This window comes from Aethalodelphis obliquidens, unplaced genomic scaffold, assembly GCF_003676395.1.
Source record: "Aethalodelphis obliquidens isolate GAN/ISIS:26980383/991018 unplaced genomic scaffold, ASM367639v1 scaffold40, whole genome shotgun sequence".
Classification (NCBI taxonomy): domain Eukaryota; kingdom Metazoa; phylum Chordata; class Mammalia; order Artiodactyla; family Delphinidae; genus Aethalodelphis; species Aethalodelphis obliquidens.
In genome coordinates, this window is record NW_020837984.1 from 11,591,471 (window position 1) to 11,601,470 (window position 10,000).

A 10,000-nucleotide genomic window follows, 5' to 3' on the forward strand; every position below is an offset into this window, starting at 1 on the left:
CTCTCTCGTTTGGCTGTGCTCCAGGGGTACCTGCAAGAACTGTATTATATTACATAACTTCTGCATGTAGGAGCACATTCGAAACTCACACTATGTGCATCAAGGGGATACATGTCTCCGCTGACTTCTGTAAACTCATTTTAGTTTTGGAAATGTTACTCTTTTTCTTCTCAAAGGAAACTTTGTCAGGGGAAACAGCCTCAGCGGAGAAGAACATTGAGGTTTTCGGCTTGAGGAGTTTCCTAGCAAGTCAGGTTGAGGTCTATTCTTGTCAAATCTGTCTTAAGTGTGTTTACATATAGTTTGCCTTTCTGGTATTTTCTGCTTGCACAGACCTGATCTCCACCTATTTTGTGTCAACAGTTGCTCGGGCTGGTGTTGGGTGATTAACCATTGAGCACTGGGGCACAGGAGCTGTGCCCACAGAGACCCCCCTCTCCCCTCGCACTTACATCACCCTCTGGCTTCAGGCTGCACCTACTTAAAACAAACAGCATTTCTGAGTGATTAAAGAGGCAGCCTGAAATAGTAAAAAGTGGGGCAAATGTTGCCTCCTTGTTGAATAAGACAAGTTTCTCAAAAATGGAGAGGAGCCAGGGGTGCGTGGGGAGGGAGTGTTTCTGAGGGCAAATGTCTTGGATCTGCGTGGCTCCAATGTGTGAATGCCTGGAACTTTGTGTAGATTATCAGGTTTTTGTTGTGTTTCTTTTGTTAATTTTTAAGGGGAAAGAGAGCATTTTAAAAAAATAACAACAAAAACACGCCAACACATGGGCATATATACACTACCAAATGTAAAATAGATAGCTAGTGGGAAGCAGCCGCATAGCACAGGGAGATCAGCTCGGTGCTTTGTGACCACCTAGAGGGGTGGGATAGGGAGGGTGGGAGGGAGACGCAAGAGGGAGGGGATATGGGGATATATGTATATGTATAGCTGATTCACTTTGTTATACAGCAGAAACTAACACACCATTGTAAAGCAATTATACTCCAATAAAGATGTTTTAAAAAATAAAATAAAATGAAGGAGCAAAAAACAAACAAAAAAAACACGCCAACAACATGGATGTTTGGCAAATGCAGGGCTGTCCCGTTACATGCCCTCATAGCCTTTGATATTCTCCTCCTTATTTTATCTCCATTCTTATGAGGCCTTTAAGCCTGACCCATTAATATGGGAAATAATTAACTCTATGGGGCTCTTGACACCTGAACAATAACAAATAAACAAAAAACCTTAATCTCTTCCCACCCTTGAGAGCTCCTTTTTCCTTTTACCCTCTTAACCAATGTGGTTAAAGGGCCACAAGATTAGATCCCATCACTGAAGAAGGGAAAAAGTACTTCCTTTTGCAAATACATTAACTCTTTCAGGCCCGTGGGAATTATTGGTCTTGGATTCTAAATGTAACTTAGGTCAAAAACATATTTCCTGTCATGGGAGACATCTGGCTTACTACTGATTTGGTCACTATTTTTCAAGAATAGTATATTGGGGCTTCCCTGGTGGCACAGTGGTTAAGAATCCGCCTGCCAGTGCAGGAGACATGGGTTGGAGCCCTGGTCCGGGAAGATCCCACCTGCCACGGAGCAACTAAGCCCACGTGCCACAACTACTGAGCCTGCGCTCTAGAGCCCGCGAGCCACAACTACTGAGCTCACGTGCCACAACTACTGAAGCCTGCACAGCTAGGGCCCATGCTCCTCAACATAAGAAGCCACCGCAGTGAGAAGCCCGCACACCACAATGAAGAGTAGCCCCCGCTCACTGCAACTAGAGAAAGCCCACATGCAGCAATGAAGACCCAACGCAGCCAAAAATAAATAAATAAAATAAATAAATTTATGAAAAAAAAAAGAATAGTATGTTGCAGACAGTTGGAATTAAACGCACCATGATTAAAAATATATATCTTTTAAGTTTCCAGTATGTTCTACCGTAGGATGCTGATTTGAGTGTAAACTGGTAGTTTTGAGGGTTGTTGTCTAGTTGAAGGGTTTTGTTGGCCTGCATCACTAGAACATCTGCTACAGTTGACTTTATTTGATCCCTAGTTTGGGTCAGAGTTCATATGTACTTGGAAAGGGTAGGGTGTAGGAGGTGTTGAAAAGCTAATGGAAAGAATTGTATGTGTCCAAAGATGTCAGGTCTCAGCTCCCATGGCTAGTTACCTGGCAGGACTGTTTACAGAAAGGACAGTGCAATGGGTTATGGCAGGGATTCCCATCCTCAGGGCCAAGTGGGGACTGGAGAGAGTGGCCAGAAAAGGCAGATCAGAATCATTCTGAGTGAATGTAGTATAAAAAAGCGTCTTGGGAATTAACTTTTGATTTTTGTCGTGCTATTTCTTTTGAAATAGCAAGTAACAAAGGGATAGGAGATTTTGAAGTTTATCAAAAGGAGCACGGATTAAAATTTTAGAAACAATGCTATAGAATGACAGAGTCCAAGTCCTGGATAAGATTGTGTGCATCCTTTAACAGATGAGGCTCAGGGCCTTACAATATTACACCCCTAATGAGAGGCAAGGAGGGCCTGGTCCGGTGTCTCGTGCATTCCACCGTTATGTATTTATTTTTAACGGCTTTACTGAGATATAATTCACATACCACGCAAATCACTCATTTAAATTGTACAATTCAGTGGTTTTAAGTATATTCACAGATATGGGCAACCATCCCCACAGTCAGTTTGAGAACATTTTCACCACCTCAAAAAGAAACCCTGCATCCTCCCCATACATCCATCCCCAACTCTACCACACATCTATTTTCTGTCTCTATAGATTGGTTTATTCTGGACATGTCACATAAATGTGATCACAAAATCTGTGGTCTTTTGTGACTGGTTTCCTTCACTTAGCATTATGTTTTCAAGTTTCATTCACGTTGTAGCATGTGTCAAACTTGATGGCTGAATAATGTTCCATCGTATGAGTATAGCACATTTTCTTTTTTTTTTTTTTTTGCGGTACACGGGCCTCTCAGTGTTGTGGCCTCTCCTGTTGCGGAGCACAGGCTCCAGACACGCAGGCTCAGCGGCCATGGCTCACGGGCCCAGCCGCTCCACGGCATGTGGGATCTTCCCAGATCGGGGCACGAACCCATGTCCCCTGCATCGGCAGGCGAACTCTCAGCCACTACGCCACCAGGGAAGCCCTAGCACATTTTCTTTATTAGTTTGTTTGTTGACGGACATTTGGGTTGTTTCCATCTTTTGCTGCCATAAGAATTTGTATATAAGTTTTTGTACCGTTAGGTATTTTTGAGAATCATAAGGACACTATCCCCAGCAAACCTCTGTCTTAGGTTTTACAGTTTACAAAGCACTTTGCATAAAACGTCCACTCACTTGATCATTCACAATTCCAGCACCTAAATACTGCTATGATCTCAGAGCCAGTAAGTGGCAGTTTTCCTACTCAGTTCTCACGCTCTTCCCACCAGACAGTGCTCTCACTCTTCCTGCCTGTGGCCTGTGTTTTGACTGTGATAATTATGAGCAATGGTGTTCAAAGAAAAGGCTGGCAACTCAGAATTGAAATGTACATTCTCCAAACTTTCCCCAATGTGACTTCGATGACCGTAAGCATTTTTCAAAGATTTGACACGTTCCAAGAGGAGGTCATTTTGTTGGTTTTATTGTCCTCATTTGAAAGATTTTGTCATATGCATCAATTGAGAGATTTTGTCTTTTAGTTTAAGTGGTTCCATTTGTATGTAAGGACCTACAGGTTACATATTGATATACATTACATAGAGCTTAGGTTTCGAACATTGCTAATTGAAACAGAAGTTACAGTGACCATTCTGAGGAATAGACACAGGCCTCCATTCAGGTCAAACCTAATCTGTGACCAGGTGAAAAGAAAAAATCGAGCTAAATTTTGAGATATCTTCCCTTGGCACAAGTAGAGACTCCAGGCCTGGAAGTTTCTAGTTAGTGAAGGCAAATAAAGGAGAGATTCTAGAGGAAGGAAAGAGCTGAGAGCTACTCCAAGATGGTGCTGAGATTCTAGAACACGGTATGCATGCTAGGCTGGTCACCTAACACAGTATGCATGCTGGGCTGGTCAATTCCAATTATTGAGGGGAAATTCTGTTTGGGAAAATAGGTGCATATTTGATCAGTAGGGTAGCCCATACACCCCAACTGCATGGGACATTCATGGTTTACGCCTGTTGCCCAGCATAATTATTAATAATGTTCTTTCTACTCTCAAAATTTTCCCAGTGTAGATGATAAATTACCTGGTCATCGTATTTACAATGGAAATTGGCAGAACATTAAGATTTGTTTTAAATAACTGTACACTTATTCTGTAATGTTTAAGGGATGTTTAGTTAGATGCAATTTTATTGAATTTTGTGAATATGGGAAAATGAGAATTTATATGAAATAATGGTTCAGCTTAAATCAGAGACACATTTATTCTTTGAAGATGTTATCATTCCCATTTTAGCTTTTCATTAGTAAAGGAGGTTTTGCTAGATTATCCTATTGCTTAATCATTGTGCTAATAATCACTTTAATTTCATATACTTTAAGTAAACCACATTTTAAAAAATATTTACAAGGTTATACAAAATCAAATTTGACAAATTGTTCCATTTAAGTAAATATTTTATAAATGCCATTTGGTTACCTATGTTTATATGCATACTTAAGATACGTATAACTACTGGGTATTTCTTATGCTGGGTCTAGTGAGACAGCCCTACAATTCATTCTACTGGGTTTAGAGCCTAAGGCTTTAGTGATGTAGAAGGTAGCAAAAGAATTAGAGACTCTGCACTAAGGGAGCCGCCCTTGCTTTGAATTCAGTTCAGATTAAAGGATTTAGCAAGCTGAGCTTCTATTTTTTTTAGAGTAAAAAGAAGTCATTTTCCAGTTTGCTTTCAAGGAAAACTTCCTGTAATATATAACCAAGTGATGAAGTGTTTGCAAGTTATTTCAACATATAAAGTCCAAAATGAAACTTGGGTTTTGTTTTTACTTTGCATTATATTTCTCAACTAATTAGTGACTTTTTTCACTAGTTGCTTGCAAGAAATTTTATATATAATTAACGTCCTCAACTGTCTTAGCTTCATTTTTTTCTAGAGTAGTTTGCCAAATATACCTATCACTTCTAGAGAAGGGGAACCTTCTCAGACCTCTGATTGATGGGCTTCTTGTGATTTGAGCAAAATTCCAATATTATGTTTCTAGAGTGGATGGAGAGTAAAACACATGCTTCCCTTCTCCCCTCCTGTTCAGTCACCTCCCCCGGCCTCAGACACACAGATGATGTATTGCAGTCCTGAAACTGTCAGATCCTGGAGGAGGTTGAGAAACTAGAAGACAGCGCCAAAAACATGATTTCATTAGGTTTGACCTGAGATTGAATCAACTTTCTTGAGCGTCTTAAAATCATGTTTCATGAAATTTTACTTCACAGAGAAAGGGAGCGTAGAAGAAGGCTTGGACCCTGAAGTCTGCCAGTTACAGATCATTAAATCCAATAAGTAAATGTAAATCTAAAATAGAGAATTCCAACAAAAGATTTTGAAGTCGATTTCTTGTTTAAAAGAAGAGAGTGTTATGTGGGAGACAGCTAGAACTCGTTCCCTGAAACGTTTGTTTATAAAACAGGCCTTAAACTTATATTAGAAAATGCTGACTTAAAAAAAAATGTTGGCTATATAATTTTCTTTAAGTGACTGCGATAAAGCTGAAAGAAATGCTACATCAAGAAAATTCATGGAAAAAGAAAGAGCAAAACTCTGGAATCCAGCAACTACTTTCCAATGTGAAATTTTATATTTGAAGATATTTCACAAAGCTTAATTCTATAAAAATATTTATAGCAATGAATATAAATAAAATGAATTATATAGCAATTAAGTATTACAGTTGCATGTTGTTCATGTTTAACTGAATAAAGAATAGTGCATGCAGAAATCACCAGTACTAATATTGATACTTAAGAATGCATGGTATTAATTTTTATTATTATTAAAGTCTATATGTAATTATTCTTAAGTATACCTAAATAGTAATCAAGATGACTATAATTAATACTTTCTTTAATGGATAGTATAGGTTTATAAAGCATTTTTACTACCATATCCTGTTATTTAATGAACTCTTTTCTTAATAGTTAATAATTTTAGCTTCTTAGGCAAAGGAGGGTACATATTGTAAAATGGCATTTCTACATACTTAAATGGGTACCTACCATCCTGCTGGCTGGTCACTTATGCCTAGTTGGCAAGAAGCACTATGGGAATGACTGAGAGTCATGTCATTGTTTAGCAACAACAGCATTTTGTCAGAATTTTATTTTTATTTGATTGGATGCGGTTCCATGAGTTGGCTGTGGCATGTTAAAGTAACAAAATATGGACTCCCCTGAATCATCAGTGACTAAGTAAGTGGTAAACACGGAGAAGTAGAATTGAGTAAAGGTGAAAATTCCATTTCTGAAAGTGAGCAAGTAGTTTTTCCTTCCTTTGGTCAGTATTATGGAGAACCATACAAGGAAGACCAAGGGCAAAGCCACATGGGAAAGTTGCCTGTGGAACTGGGCAGATATACCTGGTGTTTGGTCCTAATGGATGCCCACTATGATCTGGCCACCCCTCCTGGTTCTCACAAAGAGAAAACTAAATTTAACAATCCAGTTTCGTGGGAGGGAACCAGGGCAGGGAGTGGAGGATAAACTAAAGGACAAAGGTCAACTTTAGAAAGCTGTTCTACCAGATCTAGACCGAGAATAAAAGGAGATAGGTGGAATTAGCAGAATGGGAAAAAAAAAAAATCTAATAATAAATAAACATCTAGGGGCAAAGACAAGAAAGAATAGAGCAAAACTTCCTGTGTTTCTTTTTAGCATAACTCAAGATTCATCTCCCATTCTCCTTGTCTGATTCCTGTTTTAAAAATGCAAATGATAAAATTCAGTTTTTAGATGATGCCATGTCTCAGATATTTGAAGGTTTTGCTCCCCTTTCAACCTCCCACTCCCCCTTTATTAAGGGACTTGAGTCCTAAACAAATAATTAGGTAAAAAGAAATACATCTCTGTTTATTTTGACATGGAATAAAGCTCTAAAGCCCATCCATTATCTTCCTTTCCTTTGTAAAACTTCTTGTTTTGAGAAAGGAGACAGTTTGGTCACAGGAAGAAATTCTAATCCATGATTCTATGAGTAAAGGAAATTTAAGAATTCTTTCTCTAATTCAGTTTTCTACCACCTACAGGGTGTCCAGTTCTTAAAAAGTACTTCACAAAAGAAGATTGTGTTTTCAAAGCAAAATGGGATTTTTAAAAACATATACCTTGATGTTTGGAATGAAATATGGAAATGCAAACAGTATGTTTCTCAACCTTAAAGGATACTTAACTAAAAGGATTACCTTTTAAAATGCCCAGTCTATGGCAAATTTGAGCTACATTCTATTAAACCAAGGTGTGAAACTATTTTAATGAGTAAGAAAAACTGTCCTGTTGTCACGTATTCCTGACATTATACATCTGAGTTTTAAGGGCTGTAATGTTTGGACATCAATTGTAAAATTGTAAAAGTTTTCTCTTACATTTTTAAATGCACAGGCTTTTTAAAAAGACCTTGTCAATATGGAAAATTCCAAAGATTGTGTGTATTTCATGGGTATATTTCATCTTAAACTATTTTATGGATATTGGAGAATGTATTTTTTATTGTACTTTGAAACTGGAATTTTGTCATTCTCTTTTTTATTTCTCTTAAAAAACACTGTTTCTTCTTATGTTCAAGCTCTAATATATATTTATGTATTCATACATATGAGTTTAAAATAACTATTTTACTGATGCTTCTTGAAATGACAGTGTTATAAGAAGGGAATATGTTCATGTAAGTTTACATACAATCCAAAGGTCTTTTTTGGTTCGGTGTTTAGAAGATTCTTGATAATTTAGAATCTTCTACAATGGAAAGTAAAGCATTCTGTCACAGAAGCGGGGAGGATGAGACACAAGGTCAAAGGGCATTTTAGAAACAAACAGCTGGACCAGTTTATTTAAACAGATACAGGGTTGCGGGAACTGACCTCTGTTTGACTTATAGTGGGAGGAGCAAGAATGTCATTTTATTACTTTGCCCAGAAGGAAAATGTTTTTGTATCTGAATTCACCCCAAGCCATCTAAATACATGGTCTTGCTGTATATAGCTGATTCCAAAGAGCATACATTAAGATGGTCAAGGAAAATCATAAAATACACCAAAGAGAATCAAATGTTAGGATGGTTTTAGGATTGAAAAGGTGATGTTGTTTTTAAAAATAAAGTATTTTGCTGTTTACTCAGTTATCTTCAGATAAAGATGTCCACTATGACCCTAGATAATAATATGTTTCATATAAGTATAGGAATTATAATTCAGTAACATTCTGAGAGTTTACTATGTCCTACATGTACTGATAATGTCCGTAATATTGAAACAAATATTGTTAATTAAAGTTTGCAAAAGCAAGAACTTCCATGTATACCTACTAATGTAGTCAAGCAGTTCGGATAAAGTGATAGGTGTTCTTAGGTTTTCAAGGTTTTAAAATTTTTATTTAATGAAAGGATTCCCACTTTTACATCTACGAATCCTATAGGTGGCCTACATCTGTGTTGTCAATAACAACAAATGGTCATTGCCACCCAAAGAGAAGCAAATAGCACCTAGTACCTGTGGGCCCTTAACTGAGAAGCTCTGGTGAGGTGTTTGCTCTCTCCACGGGGACCAGAGCGGGCCTAGAGTAACCGCATTTAGTGTTGTCCGCTGAAGACCTGCAGAGGTGCACAGCCAGACTCGCCATTTTGAGCAGAGTGGCCCAAGGGATGAGAGGACTCAAAATCCTAGAGCTCACATTCGAGAAATAACTCGTTAAGAATCACAGGTGTTTAACCTAGGGCGAAGAAGGGAGAAGCCTATGCGGCATGGTGGCTATAGTTTAAATGTTTGAAAAGCTATCCTGAAGAAGTGAGATTAGAATTCTTTAAATTACCCAAAGGAGTTGTCCTGGTGAAAAGATTTTAGGTCAGGTAAGCCAGAGCCTTCTAAGGGTTACCTTGTCCGTAGACGGAGTGGGCTCTCTGCTGAGGTGGCCAGGGCTGTATGAGAGAGTCCAGCACACAGAGAACAGACTGGTGGTGGCCAAGGGGGCGGGGAGGTGGCAGAGGGACGGAGCGGGAGGTTGGGGTTAGCAGATGCAAACTATTATATATAGAATGGATAAACAACAAGGTCCTAATGTATAGCACAGGGAACTATATTCAATATCCTGTGATAAACCATAATGGAAAAGAATATGAAAAAGACTGTATATATGTGTATAACTGAATCACTTTGCTCTACAGCAGAAATTAGCACAACATTGTAAATCAACTATACTTGAATAAAATAAATTTTTAAAAAACCCAACAGTCCAATAGAGGTTACCCATCTACCTGGTGGGGATATCAGAGAGGGGATTCGTGTCAATGACCAAGCTAGGTGATGGTTAAAGCCCTTTTCAAACCTGACGTGTAATTTTTCCGATCCCATGGATTTAACAATCATGGATTCAAACCTGAGATGGTTATCATGAACTGGTCTTCGGAAATGTGAACGTATGAGTGTGAAGGAGGCAAGCTTGGAATATAGATAACTCAAGTTACTGAGTCTTCTTATGTGTAGCCTTTGCTTTGTTTTTACACACAAGTAGCACAGTCATCAAAATCCCCAAATCTACGAAATGTTCAGTCATGCTTATTCTTGGACTCAACAGTAGGGTTGTTGCCAGTGGTGACTGGCTCAAAGCCAGCTCATGTTTAGATACCTATTTAGTCTGGAATATTCTAGATGGGTAGCACAGTAGTGGCCATGCTCTGGTCAGAACATTGTCGGTGGCGGGGGGGATGTTTGCTACCGTTTGCCAGCTCTGTGTCATTCAGCAAATTATTAACATCTCCTGGGTAACATGTGACCTCAAATACGTCA

The 10,000-nt window shown here is 38.6% G+C and overlaps 1 protein-coding gene across 7 annotated transcripts in view; it reads left to right on the forward strand.

Annotated features, from left to right (window-relative positions):
- Positions 1-10,000, forward strand: part of MEIS1 (Meis homeobox 1) — a 137,718-nt gene that overhangs the window by 120,654 nt on the left and 7,064 nt on the right. The window contains exon 10 of one of the 7 annotated variants that reach the window (XM_027131860.1): positions 1-776. This exon is cut by the window's left edge and continues 3,212 nt beyond it. The exons of the other annotated variants lie outside the window; for them this stretch is intronic. The gene's annotated coding sequence lies outside the window, so the exon portion shown is untranslated. Of the gene's footprint in view, positions 777-10,000 lie in introns of those variants that run through there. 7 annotated transcript variants of the gene reach the window in all.